We start from the raw sequence: 21,558 nt of genomic DNA, 5'->3' as shown, positions 1-21,558 counted from the left end.
ATGATTATGGCATGGTCTTCATCATTCAATAACCTGTTTTAGGTTCCCATGTAACAGGTTTTTATTGTTTTGTGTAAAATTCACAAAGTTTTAAGGATATTCTCAAAGAAAAAAAGTTAAACTTTCCATTCTTAGGGTAGGGAGGTATTCTCAGTCTTAAGATTGCTACTTTTTTATGTAAGAACCTGGGGCTGTTGTAATTCTAAGCATGTAGCTGAAACACCAATACATAAAACTAAACTCCCTACAGATATAAATCCAAGCAGTGCATGTACTGTATCTGAATTTGACATAGTATCAACTTCTTTCCCTCTGCTCTATATTTTGTACAGTAGAGCACTGGGAGGAGATGGAAGAAGCAGCACAATGAGACAATTAGGTGTTCTCCGGTGCAAGGAGCCAGGCTGATAAAAGGAGAGAGCAGCATGACAGAAAGCTGGTCTACTTCTTTTTTTTTTAAGTCCAGTTACAGGGTGGGGATTTGTAGGAGACAAGTTAGTGAACGTAAAAATGCAGCAGATAAAAATCAGGTCCCACTTGCTAGACATGGTGTATGGCACAGCAATATTAATCTCAGTAATAGATGGGCAGAAATACAGATCATTGGCAAGTAATGCCGTGTACACACGACCTGACTTTCCGGCAGACTAGGTCTGACGATCTTCCCAACGGACTCTCCAAATGAACGCACTTGGCCACACACAATCACACCAAAGTCTGATGGATTAGAACGTGATGACGTACAACCGAACTAGATTAAGGAAGTTCATAGCCAGTAGCCAATAGCTGCCCTAGCATCGCTTTTCGTCCGTCAGACTAGCATACAGACAAACTCATTTTTCGACCGGACTCGAGTCCATCGGAAAGATTTGAAACATGTTCTAAATCTAAAGTCCGTCTGATTTTTCGACAACAAAGGTCCAATGAAGCCCATAAACAGTCGAATTGTCAGACGGATTCGTTCCATCGGACCTTTGCTGTCGAAAAGTCCGGCCGTGTGTACATGGTATAAGACAGCTCTCATATATATATCTCATGTGTACATTTAGCTGTCTCAAACAGAATTATATACAAAGATTATTTATGGCTAAGCTGTACTGCTACTTTATTCAGAAGTAGCAGTAAACTTCCTGACATGTGACATTGTCTAAGCCCACCTTTTACTGAAACCTTATAGTTTCGTATCTGCAGTGTAAGATTTTCTAAGGCATATCTTGTCCAATTATGCCTCAAATGACTGATAATGTCATGAGATTTGAAGTGGCTTCCTCTCCATGTTAACATGCAGACTTAGCATTGAACCAAGAATTATAAATTGGTCAGCTATAAAGATCCTATATACAATGTTGGTGTCAAGTATTTTGTCCTCCATACATTTTTGGGGGCACATGAGTTCTACAACAATAGTCTTATTTAATAGTGATGGCTTGCTAGGGAAAGTACCAATTTAACACTTTAATTAGCTAAGACAGCACCTACTCTAACAATCAATTTGTTTCTGAACTGATTTTTGCCTAGCTACTGTTTCAGGTGGCCAAAACAAAAACAACCTGCATTATGTAGACAACACAATGTTAATCCGCCTCAGCAAAAGAGATATTCTGTATCCACTGAGAAAAGTTAAAGCCAAGGGTCATGTCTAGAGTTGGGCAAATGGTTCGAGCCAAGCAAAAGTTTGGCCCGAAAATCTCCTGTTTGTCCGTTTGGTGAACACCCAAATTTACAGGGTGTTCGGTGTGCCGTGTGCTGCACAATGTAAAGCTTTGACCAATCAGGTGGCAGTGAATAGCTGGTTGTTAAGGAGAAGGCAGGGAAGCAGGCCATGGCATTCCTTAACAGCTGATGAGTCATCAGCTGTCAATGGGCTTCCAGGTAACAGTTGAACAAAGAAAAAAACACATTGCTGGCAGTTAAAACATGAAAAAAAAAAAACATTTTTCTTTTTTTTTTTACATTTCTCTATTGCTGGCAATGGTATTGTATTGCTTTCAATTTAAATGACATTTGATGCTTTATTTTTTTTTTCTAAATGACTTTTTTGTTGTAGCATGTTCTATACATGCTACAGATGTGCCACTTTACAGGCAGACTAAGAGGACCCCCCCCCCCCCCCAAGCACTATGTCTAAAGGAATTTTTCACTTTTATTGTTGCACTTTAACCACTTACTGACCACCGCACATTGATTTACATCAGCAGAATGGCATGGACAGGCAAAGGGTGTACCTTTACATCCCTTTGAATTTGTCTCCTAGCGCAAAACTCAATGTTTGCCAGCAGCCCGCAATTGTGCTTAGGAGAGGCAGAACAGGGAGATGCCTATGTAAACAAGGCATTTCCCTGTTTTGCCTAGCAACATGACAGGGATCTACTGCTCCTTGTCATCGGGAGAAGTGATCTCTGTCATGTTGTAGTGAGCCCCCCATCCTACAGTTAGAACACATCCAGGGAACACAGGTAACCCCTTGATCGCCCCCTAGTGTTTAACCCCTTCCTTGCCAGTGCAGTATAAATGTCAGGAGTCCCAAAATAGTGTCAAAAGTGTCCAATCTGCCAGCCATAATGTTGCAGTCCTGGTAAAAATTGCAGATCACCGCCATTACTATTAAAAATAGATAAATAAATAAAAATGCCATAAATCTATCCACTATTTTGTAGATGCTATAACTTTTGCGCAAACCAATCAATAGACACTTATTGCGATTTTTTTTTACCAAAAATATGTAGAAGAATACATATCGGCCTAAACTGTAGAAGAAATTAGTTTTTTTTTTTAATATATTTTTTGGGGATATTTGTTATAGCAAAAGTTAAAAATATATTTTTTTCTAAATTTTCGGCATTTTTTGTTTATAGCCTAAAAAATAAAACTGTACAGGTGATCAAATACCACCAAAAGAAAGCTCTATTTGCGGGAAAAAAGGACAACAATTTTGTTTGGTCGCACAAAAAAACACATTTTTGCATTGACACATGTCCCCCCAGGGCAGTACCCAGATCTATATACCCTTTTTATAGCCAATTACTTTCATATAAGTCTTTAAATTTGGGATTTTTTCAAGTTCTAGTACAATAGACTTTAATAGAGTTTGCCTTTTTCTCTTTTCGGGAGTTCTGGTGCGAACTGAACAGAGGGGGTGTTTGGCCCATCTCTAGTCATAACATGGAATTAGAACTGAAAATAAGTAAGACGAAGATCATAAATACAGAAAATGGTGACAATTTTGAGCTTGATGGTGACAGAATAGAAGTTGTAGAGCTCTCTAAAACAAGGAAGCAACTAGCAGTGACAAAATATTCAGCAGAATAGCACTATTCAAATGCAAAGAAATTACACTCAAAAAGATCAGACTTGGCTATGCCCTTATTTTCTCAGCTGTTAATTATGGTTGTGAAAGCTGGACATTACAGAAGCAGGATAGAAAGAACACTGACTCATTTGCGTTTTGGTGTTGAAGAAGGATTTTATGCAACACGTGGACAGCCCCTAGAACTAATTGATCAATTTTGGAAATATTGAGCGATTCTGGACATAAAACTGGCTATGTCACTAGAAGCCCAAATGATGAAGTTACTATTGTCATATTTTGGTCACACTGCTAAAAAGAGAGAAATCGCTAGAGAAGAAATACAATATTTTTTTAGGGAGATTAAAGAAACCAGATGAAGAGGGAGATCGGCTACTAGGTGGTTGGATACATTGACTACAGCACAAAGCCAACTCTTTTTAGGGCTCTCATTCATTAAGTACTTGAACTCGAGTTGATGGCACTTTATAATAATAATAATACGAATAATAATAATAATAATAATAATAACAATAATGTGTCAGGCTTGAGACATCAAATGGCTCTCCTATGAAAGTTATTTTTCTGAGATTTGCAAATCACGGAGCAGTCCCATCGCATGAGTTTGTGAAAGGCTTTATACTTATCTGTGCTCATACTAGCTATCTTTGTTCTGATATACTGTAACTAGGACCACCTGAAAATGTTCTCATTCGATACTTACAGAAAACCACTACTACTGTGCTTTGTAGTAATGTACGGGATAATTGAACCAAATAGTGTGTCAGGGACCAGGCATCAATACACCCAGAAGTCTTTCTAAAGTGAAGTGTGTGTCAAAATAAAAGGAGGTTATGCACTAGGGGATCGTTTCCCTTGTTTTTTTCCCTTCTTATCTTCCATGTCATATTGCAGCCCAAACCTTGTTGGTAATCTCTTTGGGAGAGCAGCTGTACCTAGTAAACCTCAGCCATTTAATAGATGATTAGGTTGAAGAGCATCCAATTCGCATACGTGTGTTTTCCTTCTTTATACAATATCCATGAGAGAGTGAAATCAGCATGGTTGGCTACGATGTTATCATCCTTTATACCCAGTGGATGGATCCTTCAAGATGTGTGAATCCATATCAAACTAGGCTCCTATAACGTGGAGTCTAAATATCTGGTAAGGGCACATCTTATACTATCACGGTGGAAGGTGCACTTGGGTGTATGGTCGTCCATCATCCTTGGGATACAATTAAAATGATTACCTTTATTCTTTTATGGACACTTTTATGGACTGACCATTGTCACTTTTATTTGTATTCACTTTATCATCATTCAATAGCATGGCAATTGTTAGTTTATATAGATCAATTAAGTACCTTTACAGTAATCAAGTTATGTCAATAGTGGATCCATTGGGATTAATTGAGTTTCTGGGTCAGAGCAGAAATGTATTTTTGAGAGGGTAAGTCATAAAAGGTGCCATACTATTAAATGGATACCTAGCTCTAAGGCTCGGTTCACACCTAAACCGGCAGCGGATCACACAGCAACGCTGTCTGTCCCAGTTCTCCATTTCAGAGATGAATCAGGGCAGAATCTTTGCTTGAATTGGGCCCTGAAATGGAGGCAAAGACACACAGTGTTTCTGTGCAGTGAGCTCTGAAGCCATCCCAGGGACATGTGAACCGGCTCCATAGAGAGCCAGTCATATTCCCCTGCTATGGGAATTGGATGTGGGGAAATCTGCATCCAGTTCCCATAGGTGTGAACCCAGCCTTAGTGATATGTCCAATAGCAGCATATCATCTCAGCCAAGGTTCCCATTTCAAAGTAACTGTTTTATATTTCTCCATACTGGAAGCCATCATTAGTACATATGAACAGTGGGTTTGTACTGCATCTATAACCCCTTGAAAAGAGGGGATGTTATCCATTTTACAATTTCTTATTAGCAATAGTCTGGCAGATAGTAAAATGTGAGTGGAAATGTGTCCCATTGGAAAGGGCAACTCATCTATATCCAAATTGAGCAATGCTAGTGCAGGAGAAGGAGAGCAGGGTGTCAATAATACTTTTACATTTGCAAGACCACAGGTTGTGTAGAAGAGTACCAATATGGCCACATTTCCTCCAATACTCTGTGGAGCTGGGATGTTTTAATTCAGAGAGAGTTGAATGTGTTAAGTGCCATTGCATTTTTTTTTTGTGAGTTCCAAAGGGGAAGAACAACATGTGGTGTTATAGATAGATTAGAAAAGCTGAGGTCCACTGTGGTTCCGTATAGCAATATCCAAGATAATTTCCCGACTTTATAAAGAGGGTGCAATAGGGAAATACATGTTTATTCTGTGTAAAATTGTAAAATAGGGTGATGCCTTTCAGATTAGTTGATTCTGAACAAACGTATCAACTGACCGTGACAGGCAATGAGCCTAGGATATGTTGGTTGTGGGCTAGACAGTGTCTTACTTGGATGTATCTGTAATATTCTGAGAAGGGAAGGTCATATTCTGATCTGAGAGCATCAAAGGATTTTAAAGTCCCATTGGTGAAAAGGTCCCCATGTTTTTGATTCTCCTCAATGACTTGGCAAAAGCTCAGATATGTCAGATATGAGATTACATAAAACAGGAATCGAGACTTGGAGGAGAATTTAAATCACTTCAGGCGTATGGTTTATATTAGAGATGGGCTTTATGTTTGAGTCGAACATGAGTTCAACTCGAACATTGGCTGTTTGCCAGTTCACCGAACAGCAAACAATTTTGAGTGTTCGTGGCAAATTCGAAAGCCGCGGAACACCCTGTAAAAGTCTATGGGAGAAATCAAAAGTGCTAATTTTAAAGGCTTATATGCATGGTATTGTCATAAAAAAGTGTTTGGGGACCTGGGTCCTGTCGCAGGGGACATGTATCAATGCAAAAAAAAGTTTTAAAGATTACAGTTTTTTTTCGGGAGCAGTGATTTTAATAATGCTTAATGTGAAACAATAAAAGTGTAATATTCCTTTAAAAGTCATACCTGGGGGGTGTCTATAGTATGTCTGTAAAGTGGCGCATGTTTCCTGTGTTTAGAACAGTCCAAGATCAAAATTAAATTTCTAAAGGAAAAAAAACTACTCTAGGCTATAATGAATTGTCGATCCGACAATACACATAAAAGTTCATTGATAAAAAACGGCATGGAATTTCCCACAGGGAAACCAGAACCAAAATTAAAAAAAAATGCATGGGGGTCCCCCTAAATTCCATACCAGGCCCTTCAGGTCTGGTATGGATATTAAGGGCAACCTTGCACCAATTTAAAAAAAAAAATTGGAGTGGGGGTCACCCATAAAATCCATACCAGACCTTTCCAATCTGTTATGGATTTTAAGGGGAACCCCACGCCAAAATAAAAAAAATAGCATGGGGTCCCCCAAAAATCCATACCAGACCCTTATCTGAGCACGCAACCTGGCAGGCCACAGAACAGAGGGGGGGATGAGAGAGCGCCCCCTCCTGAACTGTACCAGGCCACATGCCCTCAACGTTGGCAGGGTGCTTTGGGGTAGCGGCCCCCCAAAGTACCGTGTCCCCATGGGGTTGATGGGGAGAAGGGCCTCATCCCCACAACCCTTGCCCGGTGGTTGTGGGTGTCTGTGGGCGGGGGGCTTATGGGAATCTGGAAGCCCCCTTTAACAAGGGGACCCCCAGATCCCGACCCCTGTGTGAATTGGTAATGGGGTACAAATGTACCCCTACTATTTCACAAAAAAGTGTTAAAATGGTTAAAAATACAGTGCAGACCCCACAACCCTTGCCCAGGGGTTGTGGGGTTGAGGCCCCTCTCCCCATCAACATGGGGACAAGGTGCTTTGGGGGGCGCTACACCAAAGCACCCCCCCAATGTTGAGGGCATGTGGCCTGGTCCCGTTCAGGAGGGGGGGGCGCTCTCTCGTCCCCCTCTTTTCCTGCGGCATTCTAGGTTGTGTGCTCGGATAAGGGTCTGGTATGGATTTTTAGGGAGACCCCACACCATGTTTTTTATTTCAATTTTAAAAAATGGCATGGTGTTCCCCTTAAAATCCATACCAGACCTAAAGGGTCTGGTATAGATTTTGAGGGGGACCCTCATGCCATTTTTTTTATTTTGGCGCTGGGTTCCCCTTAATATCTATACAAGGTATTGAATTTAGGGGGATCCTCACGCATTTTTTTTTATTTTGGTTCGGGGTTCCCCTGTGGGGAAATTTCATGCCGTTTTTATCAATGAACTTTTATGTGTCTTTTTTTTTCCTTTAGAAATTTAATTTTGCTGTCAGACTGTTCTAAACACGGGAAACATGTGCCCTCTTACAAGCATACTATAGACACCCCCCAGGTACGAAATTTAAAGGAATATTACACTTTCATTGTTTCACTTTAGGCATTATCAAAATCACTTCTCCCGAAAAAATTTATGTTTTTAAAACTTTTTTTTGCATTGATACATGTCCCCTGGGGCAGGACCCAGGTCCCGAAACACTTTTTATGACAATACCATGCATATAAGGCTTTAAAATTAACACTTTTGATTATTCATGCTCGTATCCACATTTTGTCTCCTCCTGCATGAAATCCCAAAACTAGATTATATGATCTGATCTGCTCTGCAAGTGGCTCCATTACAAGAATGAATATGGGGACAGTCCTGTCTGGTTCCATTGGTAATACAAAAGGGTCACAATAAAATATCAGAAGCCTTAGAATAAACTGCCATTATGGCTGAAAGAATGTGACCTGCAAAGCCAAATTTACGTTGAGTTAAATAAAAGGTAAGTCCAACTGATTCAGCAGAAAAAGTGAGATTGTTCAGTGAAGTTGTCATGTATCAGATAAGACCAGAACTGTGTGGACTGCAACAGAGGAAACCCAAACGTGTATAAGTGAAATATGATTTATTAAAGAAAGTGAATAATATAAATACAACCACACAGTGCAATAAACCAACCAACAAGACCCCCAAACAACAACAGACAGATATGTACAGTAAATGGGTAATGCAAGGACCGTAAACGATAGGCAGGCCAGGGTCATACACAGAGGATCAGCAAATAAACAAGGGCAGTCCAGAATCAGAGTCACAAGCCAGGCCAAGGTCATACATGGGGAGATCAGCAAATGGGGTAAGGAACACAGGACAGGGAGAGGATGGACGGATCAGACTGCAGGACAAGGATAATGGTAACAGGTGGGACAGGGTAGGGACCAGGACAGGGAAACAGGATCAGAACCACAGGGCACAGGAATAGGTTCAGAACCAGGATCGCCAGCAGCAGGTCAGGGCACAAGGAACAATACCAAGGCGAGGTGTGTGTGCACCTGCCGGGTATTTATAATGGCTGCTGTCAGTCATGTGATGCCTGACTGTAGAAGGCAAAACCTGCTCCACACTGCCAGGATCCCTCCGCTGGTGGACACCAGTACTGCGGACCAAAGATTACATAATTCCAGCAGGAGACACCTGCTGGTGGATCGCAGTACTGCATGCCAAATGATTGATATTACCAGCGGAGGGAATCTTTCCTGACAGTACCCCCCCTCAAAGGAGCGACCTCCGGACGCTCCAACTAGCAGTTGCTGGGGAAAGTCCATTGCGTCAAGCTGGGCTATGAGCAAAGTCACATCAAGTTGGGTAATGGGCACTTCAAGCAGGGCAGCAGACAGAAGCACATCGGACCGGGAAGCTGGCACATCAGGCTGGAAGGCGGGCAGCGGCACGTCAGGCTGGAAGGCGGGCAGCGGCACGTCAGGCTGGAAGGCGGGCAGCGGCACGTCAGGCTGGAAGGCGGGCACTGGGATGTCAGGCTGGAAGGCAGGCACATCAGGCTGGACAGCAGGCACATCAGACTGGAAGGCATCGGACTGCAAGGCCGGGGCATCAGACTGGAAGGCATCAGACTGGAAGGCCGGGGCATCAGACTGCAAGGCATCAGACTGGAAGGCCGTGGCATCAGACTGCAAGGCCGGGGCATCAGACTGGAAGGCATCAGACTGGAAGGCCGGGGCATCAGACTGCAAGGCCGGGGCATCAGACTGCAAGGCATCAGACTGGAAGGCCGGGGCATCAGACTGCAAGGCCGGGGCATCAGACTGCAAGGCCGGGGCATCAGACTGCAAGGCATCAGACTGCAAGGCATCAGACTGCAAGGCATCAGACTGCAAGGCCGGGGCATCAGACTGCAAGGCATCAGACTGGAAGGCCGGGGCATCAGACTGCAAGGCATCAGACTGGAAGGCCGGGGCATCAGACTGCAAGGCATCAGACTGGAAGGCCGGGGCATCAGACTGCAAGGCATCAGACTGGAAGGCCGGGGCATCAGACTGCAAGGCATCAGACTGCAAGGCCAGGGCATCAGACTGCAAGGCATCAGACTGCAAGGCCGGGGCATCAGACTGCAAGGCATCAGACTGCAAGGCCGGGGCATCAGACTGCAAGGCCGGGGCATCAGACTGCAAGGCATCAGACTGCAAGGCCGGGGCATCAGACTGCAAGGCCGGGGCATCAGACTGCAAGGCCGGGGCATCAGACTGCAAGGCCGGGGCATCAGACTGCAAGGCATCAGGCTGGAAGGCATCTGGCTGCAAGGCCGGGACATCAGGCTGGAAGGCGTCTGGCTGGAAGGCCGGGACATCAGGCTGGAAGGCGTCTGGCTGGAAGGCCGGGACATCAGGCTGGAAGGCGTCTGGCTGGAAGGCCGGGACATCAGGCTGGAAGGCGTCTGGCTGGAAGGCCGGGACATCAGGCTGGAAGGCGTCTGGCTGGAAGGCCGGGACATCAGGCTGGAAGGCGTCTGGCTGGAAGGCCGGGACATCAGGCTGGAAGGCGTCTGGCTGGAAGGCCGGGACATCAGGCTGGAAGGCGTCTGGCTGGAAGGTCGGGACATCAGGCTGGAAGGCGTCTGGCTGGAAGGCCGGGACATCAGGCTGGAAGGCGTCTGGCTGGAAGGCCGGGACATCAGGCTGGAAGGCCGGGACATCAGGCTGGAAGGCGTCTGGCTGGAAGGCCGGGACATCAGGCTGGAAGGCCGGGACATCAGGCTGGAAGGCGTCTGGCTGGAAGGCCGGGACATCAGGCTGGAAGGCCGGGACATCAGGCTGGAAGGCGTCTGGCTGGAAGGCTGGGACATCAGGCTGGAAGGCCGGGACATCAGGCTGGAAGGCGTCTGGCTGGAAGGCCGGGACCTCAGGCTGGAAGGCCGGGACATCAGGCTGGAAGGCGTCTGGCTGGAAGGCCGGGACATCAGGCTGGAAGGCATCTGGCTGGAAGGCCGGGACATCAGGCTGGAAGGCATCTGGCTGGAAGGCCGGGACATCAGGCTGGAAGGCGTCCGGCTGGAAGGCCGGGACATCAGGCTGGAAGGCGTCCGGCTGGAAGGCCGGGACATCAGGCTGGATAGCAGGCAGATGATTGGCAGAATCAGGTGGGTGATCAGGTTCAGCTGGCATGCAGGCAGACTGGAGCAGGTTGGTTGATGTGGAGGCAGGTTGCGTTACTGGCAGGATCAAATGGGTAGGAAAGAACTTCCGTCTCTTTTTAGATTTAGCTACTGAAGGCCTGTAGGTAGCTGCAGATCTATAGGTAGGGGATGAATCAGACTGGAGAGAAGGGTTGGAATATGGCAGGGAAGAGGTAACAGTGGCTGGGGGAAGTTCTTGAGGGATAGTGGGCCATGGGAAAGAGGCAGTTGGATTAAAGGCAGGATATGTGCAGCAGGAAGAAACAGGGTATTGATATTTGGTGGGGAGTAGAGTATATTGGGCTGAAACTGAGGTTGCCATAGGTGATGGAGGAAGAGACTCTTGGGCAGGCAGGTGTTTGGTAGCAGAGAGGGTTTGTTGTGGGCTGGCTGTGGCTGATTGCAAAATACCAGACCATGCTAAAAGTAGTGGTTGTACAAACTGCGGGTTACATACTGCCTGTCTAACAAGGGATTGTACGGAATCAACACATTCTATTATCATCTGTTGGGAACAGGCTGTGTAATGCTCAAAAAAGTAAGGGGAATCATCTTCCAGAAGCCATACCAGTGATGTGACTTGATTAATACTGAAAGGGGGAGAAAAATCATCCTGGCCCCCTGGGATGCAGGGCAGGGCCAGCTCTGTGCAGATTTGAATTAACGGCTGAACATCCCCAAACAACATACAGCCCTGATCAACCCAGGAGTGAGCTAAACGAATGGTTTCCAACAGCTGATCACTGGTCCACTCTTTCAGTGTCTGGCGGAGATAGTCACCACTCTCAGACGCCAACAAAGCATAATAACGAATCACTTCTAAATTCATTTCAGTAAGCAACCTGAACCAAGATGGTTCCTCTGTGTAGCCACTTCTGGTCAGAGATGGCCTTGGTATTCTGTCATGTATCAGATAAGACCAGAACTGTGTGGACTGCAACAGAGGAAACCCAAACGTGTATAAGTGAAATATGATTTATTAAAGAAAGTGAATAATATAAATACAACCACACAGTGCAATAAACCAACCAACAAGACCCCCAAACAACAACAGACAGATATGTACAATAAATGGGTAATGCAAGGACCGTAAACGATAGGCAGGCCAGGGTCATACACAGAGGATCAGCAAATAAACAAGGGCAGTCCAGAATCAGAGTCACAAGCCAGGCCAAGGTCATACACGGGGAGATCAGCAAATGGGGTAAGGAACACAGGACAGGGAGAGGATGGACGGATCAGACTGCAGGACAAGGATAATGGTAACAGGTGGGACAGGGTAGGGACCAGGACAGGGAAACAGGATCAGAACCACAGGGCACAGGAATAGGTTCAGAACCAGGATCGCCAGCAGCAGGTCAGGGCACAAGGAACAATACCAAGGCGAGGTGTGTGTGCACCTGCCGGGTATTTATAATGGCTGCTGTCAGTCATGTGATGCCTGACTGTAGAAGGCAAAACCTGCTCCACACTGCCAGGATCCCTCCGCTGGTGGACACCAGTACTGCGGACCAAAGATTACATAATTCCAGCAGGAGACACCTGCTGGTGGATCGCAGTACTGCATGCCAAATGATTGATATTACCAGCGGAGGGAATCTTTCCTGACAGAAGTAGATCATTTTGAGGCATCTCCTAGTAGCATTTGATGACTGTCGGAATTTGATAAAACCACATTGGTCACTATGGACTAAAGATATAATCACTAATCTCTTTTGCAATTATCTTAACATAGGGTTTAAGGTCAATATTTAAAAGTTGTATAGGCTGAAAATGTTGCTGTATGTTAAGGTCTTTCTCTAGCTTCAGAGTTATAACCAGTGCTTTAAGCATTACTTTTGGGAAAGAAGAATAGGAGGCAGTGTCATTGAAATTGTGTTGCAAGTAGGGAACTAGGATAGATTTAAATTGTTTGTATGTGCCCACAAACCCATCTAGGCCAAGGGCATTTTTGGTTTGGGATAGCTATAATAGAGCCATAGAATTCTTATAGAGTAAAGGGCGTATTTAGTGCAAAGAGTTGCTCTTGGGAAAGTGTTGGAAGATTAATAGAGTTTAGAAAGGCCTGTACCTTGTGATTAGAGGGGGGGGGGAGTTATAGACAGATTTGCTTTAAGATGTACAGAAATTTGTTGTGTGAACTAAAAGCCTCAGCTATTTCTTGTGGGTGGTATACCTTTTGTTTGGTTTCTGGGTGAATAAGATTACTGTGATATCCTTGTAAACAAGAAGCTAGGGTTTTATATGCTTTTATCTGTTTTATTACCATCTTTATCTTTCTTTGTTGTTTTTTGAACTTTTCAAGTAGCGTTCCTGTTGTTTTTTCCGGCTTATGAAGCCCATGCTGAGGGGCGCCAAAAAAAAATTACAGGATGTAGAGACTTATGCCAGCGTTGTCATCATGTTTACAAGCCATAATTGCTGGATGGTGAGACAGGAAAAAGGCAGTGTTTTAATGCTGTATGGCATGGTATAGTGCTTTTATGTTTGTAAGTGTGCCTTAATCAGTATACCTGCTATTTTAATAAACTAGTGAGCAATACAAGTCCCCTTTGTCTTATATGAGGCATTTGTGAGGAACAATGCTCAGAAATGAGAAGAATAGGGAAATGAGAAGAATAGAAGTCAATTGCGGAGCTGTTTGAGGAGGAATAATTTAAAGGAGATATGTACCCATTTCTTGGCAATGAATACATTATGCTAAATTTGACCCCATGATTTGACTAGGTCTAAACGATAAGACAAGCTGAATCTGAGATCACATGGGAATAGCATGGGTGGTTTAAATCACCCAGAAGAAGGAGCTCTGGGAGTAATTGTAAAATTTTCCTTGTGATGTTTGGTTCACTTAGGGAAATTGGACTATTTTCAGTTTCTACTCTACAAAGGACTGGATGGTTTTCACCATTGGACTATATGATTTATCTTATTTTTATTTTAGAGAATACTATATAATTATATAATATTTGGTTGCACTTCCCTTATAATACTTTGATATTTTCACAATTGAGGGTGTTGTGTATCCACTCTATCAGTGTTATTGCTGCAATTTTATAGTTTGTGTAAACTTGTGTGGATAATTTATGTTGACTGCGCAGACTGTTTATTTTTTTCTCACATTATTATTATTATTATTCAGGATTTATATAGCGCCAACAGTTCTAAGTTCCTGTTTCAAACTGAATAAATGGAACCTAAAAGTGGAATGATTTTTTTTTTAATCTCTTCTCCACCTCCCTAATGGAGGTGGTGAGAATATTTATGCTGTGTCCCCTTTTTCTTTGCCACAGCTTACTTAGTTGAATAAACATTCCCCATATAAAGGCTTTGTGGGCATCTCACAAAGTAAAGTTATCTGATACAGTCCCTGCATTAAGCTGAAAAACTCTTCTAAGTATCTCTCAATAGTTGCTGAGTATGGTGGGGTTTGTTTCAGATATGAGTCAGATCTTCACAGAAAGGATGGAGTACTGGATGGAAAATCCAGTATGTTGATTCCAGTAGGGACATGGTCCTACCATGTTATGATCTATCAGATACTCAAGAAATGGAATAAGCTTGGTGTTCGACTCGAACACCGGCTGTTCGCCCGTTCGGCAAAGCCAGAACTCTGTGGGCCATTCGTGCCAAATTCGTGTGGCACTGCACCATTGCAGTGTATTGCTTGCTCATGATTGGCCAATCATGCACTGTGACCCCGCCTGCTTGGCCAATCACAGTGCTGGCAGCGAGGAGAGCCATGATTGGCCACAGGCAGGATGCCTGTGGCCAATTATAGCTCAGGCTGTTTAGTACACACCCCACACTATATAAGGCCGCCAGCACAGCGGCCTTGTGTAGTGTTCCGGCGTCTGCAGGAGTTAGTGGGTGTTGTGTGCCTCCAGTGCAGTATACACCTGTATCTACCTTTATTGCTGTTCTCTAATAGAGCCATCTGCAGGAGTTAGTGGGTGTTGTGTGCTTCCAGTGCAGTATACACCTGCATCTACCTTTATCACTGTTCTCTAATTGAGCCATCTGCAGGAGTTAGTGGGTGTTGTGTGCCTCCAGTGCAGTATACACCTGTATCTACCCTTTATTGCTGGTGTTCTCTAATACAGCCATCTGCAGGAGTTAGTTGGTGTTGTGTGCCTCCAGTGCAGTATACACCTGTATCTACCCTTTAATTGCTGCTGTTCTCTAAAAGAGCCATCTGCAGGAGTTAGTGGGTGTTGTGTGCTTCCAGTGCAGTTTACACCTGTATCTACCCTTTATTGCTGGTATTCTCTAATAGAGCCATCATCAGGAGTTAGTGGGTGTTGTGTGCCTCCAGCACAGCACAGTATACACCTGTATCTACCCTTTAATTGCTGGTGTTCTATAATAAAGGCATCTGCAGAAGTTAGTGGGTGTTGTGTGCCTCCAGCACAGCACAATATACACCTGTATCTACCCTTTATTGCTGGTGTTCTCTAATACAGCCATCTTTAGGAGTTAGTGGGTGTTGTGTGCCTCCAGCACAGCACAGTATACACCTGTATCTACCCTTTATTGCTGGTGTTCTCTCATACAGGCATCTGCAGTAGTTAGTGGGTGTTATGTGCCTCCAGCACAGTATACACCTGTATCTACCCTTTATTGCTGGTGTTCTATCATACAGGCATCTACAGGAGTTAGTGGGTGTTGTGTGCCTCTAGCACAATATACAATACCCAATTGCTGGTTTTCCCATCTCCCTGTAGGCCATTACCATGTCTGGAAGGCCAACAAGGAGAGGCACACAGGCACAAGCCAATAAAAGAGGGCAAGCAGGCTCTGTGTCTAGAGACAACAGTGCTGGTCGTGGACACGAAAGAAACATCATCAGCACGTGGCCATGGGACACACTTGTCCTTATTTTTGGGAGCTGGACGTGTTGAGCCGCATCATGCCGAAGACTTGGTAGAGTAAATGACCAAGCCCTCTTCATCCTCCTCATCCTCTCTCACCCAGGCTCAGGGTACTAGCAAAGCAGCTGCCAACGCCTCCTCTTCCCTCGTCTCAATGTCATCATCAGTCACTCCTTCCCTAGACCCACCATGTCCTCCTGAGGAGTCCCCGGAACTGTTTTAGCACAGTATTGGGTACATGCTCCAGGAGGATGCCCAGTGTTTTGTAGGCTCTGATGATGATACTCAGCTAGAGGAAGGCAGTAGCATGAGCGCAGAGAGACGGGATGCTCAAGAAGGTAAGCAATCTAGCAGTCAGGTTCCACAAGCTGCAGAATACTTGCAGGTTTGCTCCAGTGATGAAGAGGGAGGGGATGATGAGGTCACTGACTCTACAAGGGTTCTTTGGTGTGGGCTTTTTTGAGATGAGTGCATCAGATCACACCACTGCTATTTGCAACATATGGCTCAAGCGTATCTCGCGTGGCCAAAACATCAGCTGCTTGGGCACCACATGCTTGACCAGACATATGTTGACCTGCCATGCAGCTCATTGGCAAGCATACCTCAAAGATCCACACTAAAGAACAAAGCGGACCTCTCCTTGCTCCTCAACAGCTGGCATCTTCAACCCCACTAGACCTTCAGTCCTCTCTGAAACCTGCACTGAGAGGAATGAAGGTATAGAATTAGGTGTGTCAAAGTGCTTGCGGGCACTCTGCTAGCAGTACACCCACGTCCGATTGTAGCAGTCAAATTTCCCTGCCCCAGCTGCTGGACCGTAGAAAGAAGTTCAATCCCAGCCATCCACATGCCCAGCGGTTGAGTGCTAGCTTGGCTAAATTGCTAGCATTTCAACTGCTGCTTTTTCAGTTGGTAGACTCAGCCCCCTTCCGTGAGTTTGTGCAATGTGCGGTTCCTCAGTGGCAGGTCCCCAAATGCCACTTTTTCTCCACATGCCAGCTTTCTATCGCCATGTGGAAGCCAATTTCCTTGCCTCGCTGGACAGGGCGGTCAGCGGTAAGGTGCATATTACTGCTGACTTATGGTCCAGCAGACATGGACAGGGACGTTGCCTGTCTTTCACGGCCCATTGGGTCACTCTTCTGGCAGCTGGGAAGGATGCAGGACAAGGTGCAGTAGTGTTGGAGGTTGTTCCGCCACCACACCTCCAAAATGCTACTACTGGTAGTAACACACCTCTCTCCTTCACCCCGTCCTCTTCTTCTTCCTCCATGGCCTCTTCCAGTGCTCTGTCCTCGGAACCAGAGGTGGTCTGTAGGCGTTCAAGGGGATACACAAGTATGCAGGCAAAAAGATGCCATGCCATGCTTGCAATGGTTTGTTTGGGGGACAGGAGCCCCACTGGGGCAGATATTTTGGAATGGTGGTTTGCGACAATGGCACCAACCTCCTCTCCGCCCTCCAACAGGGACAACTGACCCATGTGCCATGTGTGGCTCACGTCCTTAACCTAGTGGTGCAGCAGTTCTTGGGCAGGTACCCGGCTTACAGGATGTCCTGAAGCAGGCCAGGAAAGTCTGTGTGCATTTCCGCCGATCATTTAATGCCAGTGCTTGGCTGCCTGAGCTCCAAAGGGAGTTGAACCTGCCCAAGATCCACCTTATATGTGACATGCCCACCAGGTGGAACTCAACGTTGGCCATGCTGCAGCGGCTGCACACGCAGCAGAGGGCCATCAATGAGTACCTGTGTGACTACGGCACCAGGACAGGGTTAGGGGAGCTTGGTTTTTTCTCACCACTCCAGTGGGGCATGATCAGGGATGCATGCACTGTCCTGTCACCATTTGAGGAGGCCACAAGGATGGTGAGCAGTGACAGTGCATGCATCAGTGACACTGTACCTCTTGTCCACCTGTTGGAGCATACGCTGCGTGGAATAATGGACAGGGGACTTGAGGCAGAACAGAGGCAGGAAGAGGAGGACTTCCTTGTCTCTCAATGCCTTTATCCAGACAGTGTTCCTGCTGTCCCACCCATCACACAGGAAGAGGATGAGAAGGAGGATGATTGTGTCAGCATGGAGGTGGAGCCTGGCACTCAGCATCAGCAGCAGCAGTCTTGTAGGGATGATTTACAGTCCCAAGAAATCTGTGGACTTCTACGTGGCTGGGAGGAGGTGGCTGCGGATCATGTTGTCCTTAGTGACCCAGAGGACTCCGGACCAAATCAGCTAACCTACGCTGCATGGCTTCCCTGATCCTGCAAAGCCTGCGGAAGGATCCTCGTATTCTTCGGATCAATGAGAGGGACCATGACTGGCTGGCCACTCTCCTTGATCCACTGTACAAGGGTAAGGTTGCGGACCTTATTTTGCCATCACAGAGGGAGCAGAGGATGAGACATCTCTGGGAGGCCTTGCAGAAAAGTCTGTGCAACGTGTTCCCAGAGACTGGGAGGTTACAAACTCCTGGTCCTTTACAATGTGTTGCTGAGGCTTCGGTCAGAAGGAGCGGTGGAGAAGATGACCGTCTGACCGATGCGTTCAGACAATTTTTTACTCCGCAGCCCAAAGGTAGGATCGGTTCCAGGTGTCAGTGTCTGATTTACATGGTGCAGGAATACCTAGGGGCAAGGTCAGACTTGGACACATTTCCCACCGAAAATCCTCTGGGTTACTGGGTCTTGAGAATGGATCACTGGCCAGAGCTTGCACAGTATGCAATTGAGCTACTGGCCTGTCCTGCATCCAGCGTTCTTTCGGAACGCACCTTCAGTGCTGCTGGTGGCTTTGTAACCGATCACAGGGTGCACCTGTCCACCGACTTGGTTGATCAACTGACCTTCATAAAGATGAATCAGTCTTGGATCACCACCAGCTACCAAGCACCTGAAGCTGATGTAACCGAATATATATTTTTTTTAATATCACATCCCTTCAAGACTGCCTATGTAGATGCTGAGTGACTGTCCTGTTATGTTGACTGTCTATCCTCTTCCTCCTCCGCTGATATATTGGAAGAACATTTTTGGTTCTGGGTGATGCCACCAGCCCAATTTTCCAGCCCCTATTTAACAGGGGCCCGTAATTACAATTTTTGATGCAATGCTTTGCAGCAGGGCTCATTCTTGCACTACAAATAGAGTATATGGGAGAGGTTGCAGTGTCGTGGCACCAGCACCAATGCATAAAGCCCAATTTTTCAGCCCCTGTTTAACAGGGGCATGTAATTACAATTTTTGATGCAAAACTTTGCAGCAGGGCTCATTCCTGCACTACAAATAGGATATATGGGAGAGGTTGCAGTGTTGTGGCACCAGCACCAGTGCCTAGAGCCCAATTTCTCAGCCCCTGTTTAACAGGGGCATGTAATTACAATTCTTGATATAATATTTACCAGCAGGGCCCATTCCTGTGCCCACCGAGAGTAACTGTGAGGACTTATAGTTTTGTGGCACCAGCACCACCACCACAACCACCAAAGGCCCAATTTTTCTACCACTGTTCAACAATGGCATGTAATTACAATTCTTCATATAATCGTTCACAGCAGGTCGCTCCAGCGCCCACCAAGAGTCACTTTGAGGGCTTACAGTGTTGTGGCAACACCAACACCTTGTTCCGCCATTTCTGCAGAGCATATAGGGCAGGCCCCTACTTTCAAACATCCAACTTACAAACGTCTACTACTTGCAAACGGAAGGAGACAACAGGAAGTGAGATGAAAAAAGATGGACGGCAAAAAAACTATACAGGGTTAATAACCCCTCCCTATGTTTTTCTAAAAGCTTAAGATTTTTTGACTGGAGCTACACTTTAAAAATGTACCAGTTGAAAATTACAAACAGATTCTACTTAACACAACAAACCTACACAGTCCCTGTCTTGTTTCACTGCCTGTATACTCCTGTTCTGAATATATAGGGCCTGGGGGCCCCACGCCTTTCCTTTTTTTTAATATGGGTACAGTGTTCTCCTTAATATCCGTACAAGACCCAAAGGGGCTGGTAATGGGCAGTCATTTTTCTCAATGATTTTCATCCATATTGCCGGAAACCAGATATTACATTAAAACCGCAAGCAGTTTTAAATGACTTTTTTTTCCATTAACCACTAGAGACCCGCGCTATAGCCGAATGACGGCTACAGCACGGACCTGCTTTCCCAGGACTACGTCTATTGATGCCGTCCCGTGCACGAGTGGCCTGCGCGCCCCCTGAGGGACGCGCGCGGTGCGCTCTGTGATCAGCGAGTCTATGAGACTCGCCTGATCACGGATCGAAGCAAGGGGTCGATCCTGACCTCTTACCACGTGATCAGCTGTCAGCCAATGACCGCTGATCATGTGACACAACAGAGGCGGTAATCTGATATTTTTCCTCCTCGCGCTGAGAGCGCGAGGAGAAAAAAGAGCGGATCACCGGCGGCCACAATCGGGACATCAGTCCCGAACACGGCCAGCTTATCAGTGCCCACCTGCCCCCTGCCAGTGCCACCTAAATAAGAAAAAAGTGTCCCCATCAGTGCCACCGATCAGTGCCCATAGTGCCACCCATCAGTGCCCACAGTGCCGCCCACAGTGACACCCATCAGTGCCCACAGTGCCACCCATCAGTACCCACAGTGCCACCTGTCAGTGCCCACAATCTTCCTCAACAACAGTGCTGCACCCCAGTGCCACATATTCGTGCCTGTCAGTGTCATCTACCAGTGCCCATCAGTGCCATTAGTGCCGCCCATCGGTGCTCAGCAGTGCCACCTATCAGAGCCACCTATCAGTGCCACCTATCAGTGCCCATCAGTCCCATCTATCAGTGGTACCTATCAGTGCCCCTTAGTGCCACCCATCCATGCCACCCATCCGTGCCACCCATCCGTGACACCCATCAGTGCCATCTTATCTGTGCCCATCTGTGCTGCCTTATCTGTGCCCATCAGTGCTGCCTTATCTGTGCCTATCGGGGCCATCTTATCTGTGCCTATTAGTGCCGCCCTAACTGTGCCTACCAGTGCCCACCAGTGTAGCCTATCAGTGCCCACCAGTGCAGCCTATCAGTGCCCACCAGTGCCGCCTCATCAGCACATTTCAATGAAGGAGAAAAATTACCTGTTTGCAAAATTTTATAACAAACTATGAAACATGATTTTTTTTTTTTTTTTTTGCATCTTTTTTTGTTTGTTTAGCAAAAAATAAAACTCCCAGCTGTAATTAAATACCACCAAAAGAAAGCTCTATTTGTGGGACAAAAATGATAAAAATTTCATTTGGGTACAGTGTTGTATGACCGTGTAATTGTCATTCAAAGTGCATCAGTGCTAAAAGCTGAAAATTGGTCTGGGCAGGAGGGGGTTTAAGTGCCCTGTAAGCAAGTGGTTAAATGTCATTTTGTGCAGGGACTGTTCTAAACACGGGAAACACATGGCACTTCACTGGCCTACTATAGATACCCCCCAGGCATGATATTTAAAGTTATATTTCACTTTTTTTTTCACTTTAATCGTCATTAAAATCAGTGCTCTCGAAAATAAGGACCATTTTTAAAAACATTTTAGGCATTGACCCATGTCCTCTGGGGCAGGAACCAGGTCCCCAAACCCTTTTTAGGACAATATCTTGCATATTAGCCCTTAAAATTAACACTTTTTATTTCAAATGTTCGAGTCCCATAAACTTCAATGGGGTTCTAAAGTTTGCACAAATTTTCGGTCCGTTCGAAAGTTCTGGTGCAAACCGAACCGGGGGGGTGTTCGGCTCATCCCTACTCAAGAATTAGGGAATCTTCACATAGCATAGTGAAAATAGTAGAGCTACAGTATGTTATACTGAAAATTTGCGAATATGTGCAAAGGACTTTAAAAACAGGATTTTTGCTTGAACGTTATTGGAAGATTAAAAAGACTACAATTACTCCCTATTAAATACAGGGT

The sequence above is a fragment of the Lithobates pipiens genome, unplaced genomic scaffold, assembly GCF_037356315.1.
Source record: "Lithobates pipiens isolate NorthernLeopardFrog02 unplaced genomic scaffold, aLitPip1_a1.2 Scaffold_16, whole genome shotgun sequence".
In the NCBI taxonomy this organism is placed as follows: Eukaryota; Metazoa; Chordata; class Amphibia; order Anura; family Ranidae; genus Lithobates; species Lithobates pipiens.
The sequence above is the reverse complement of the archived record's forward strand: the minus strand, read 5'-3'. Positions refer to the sequence as shown.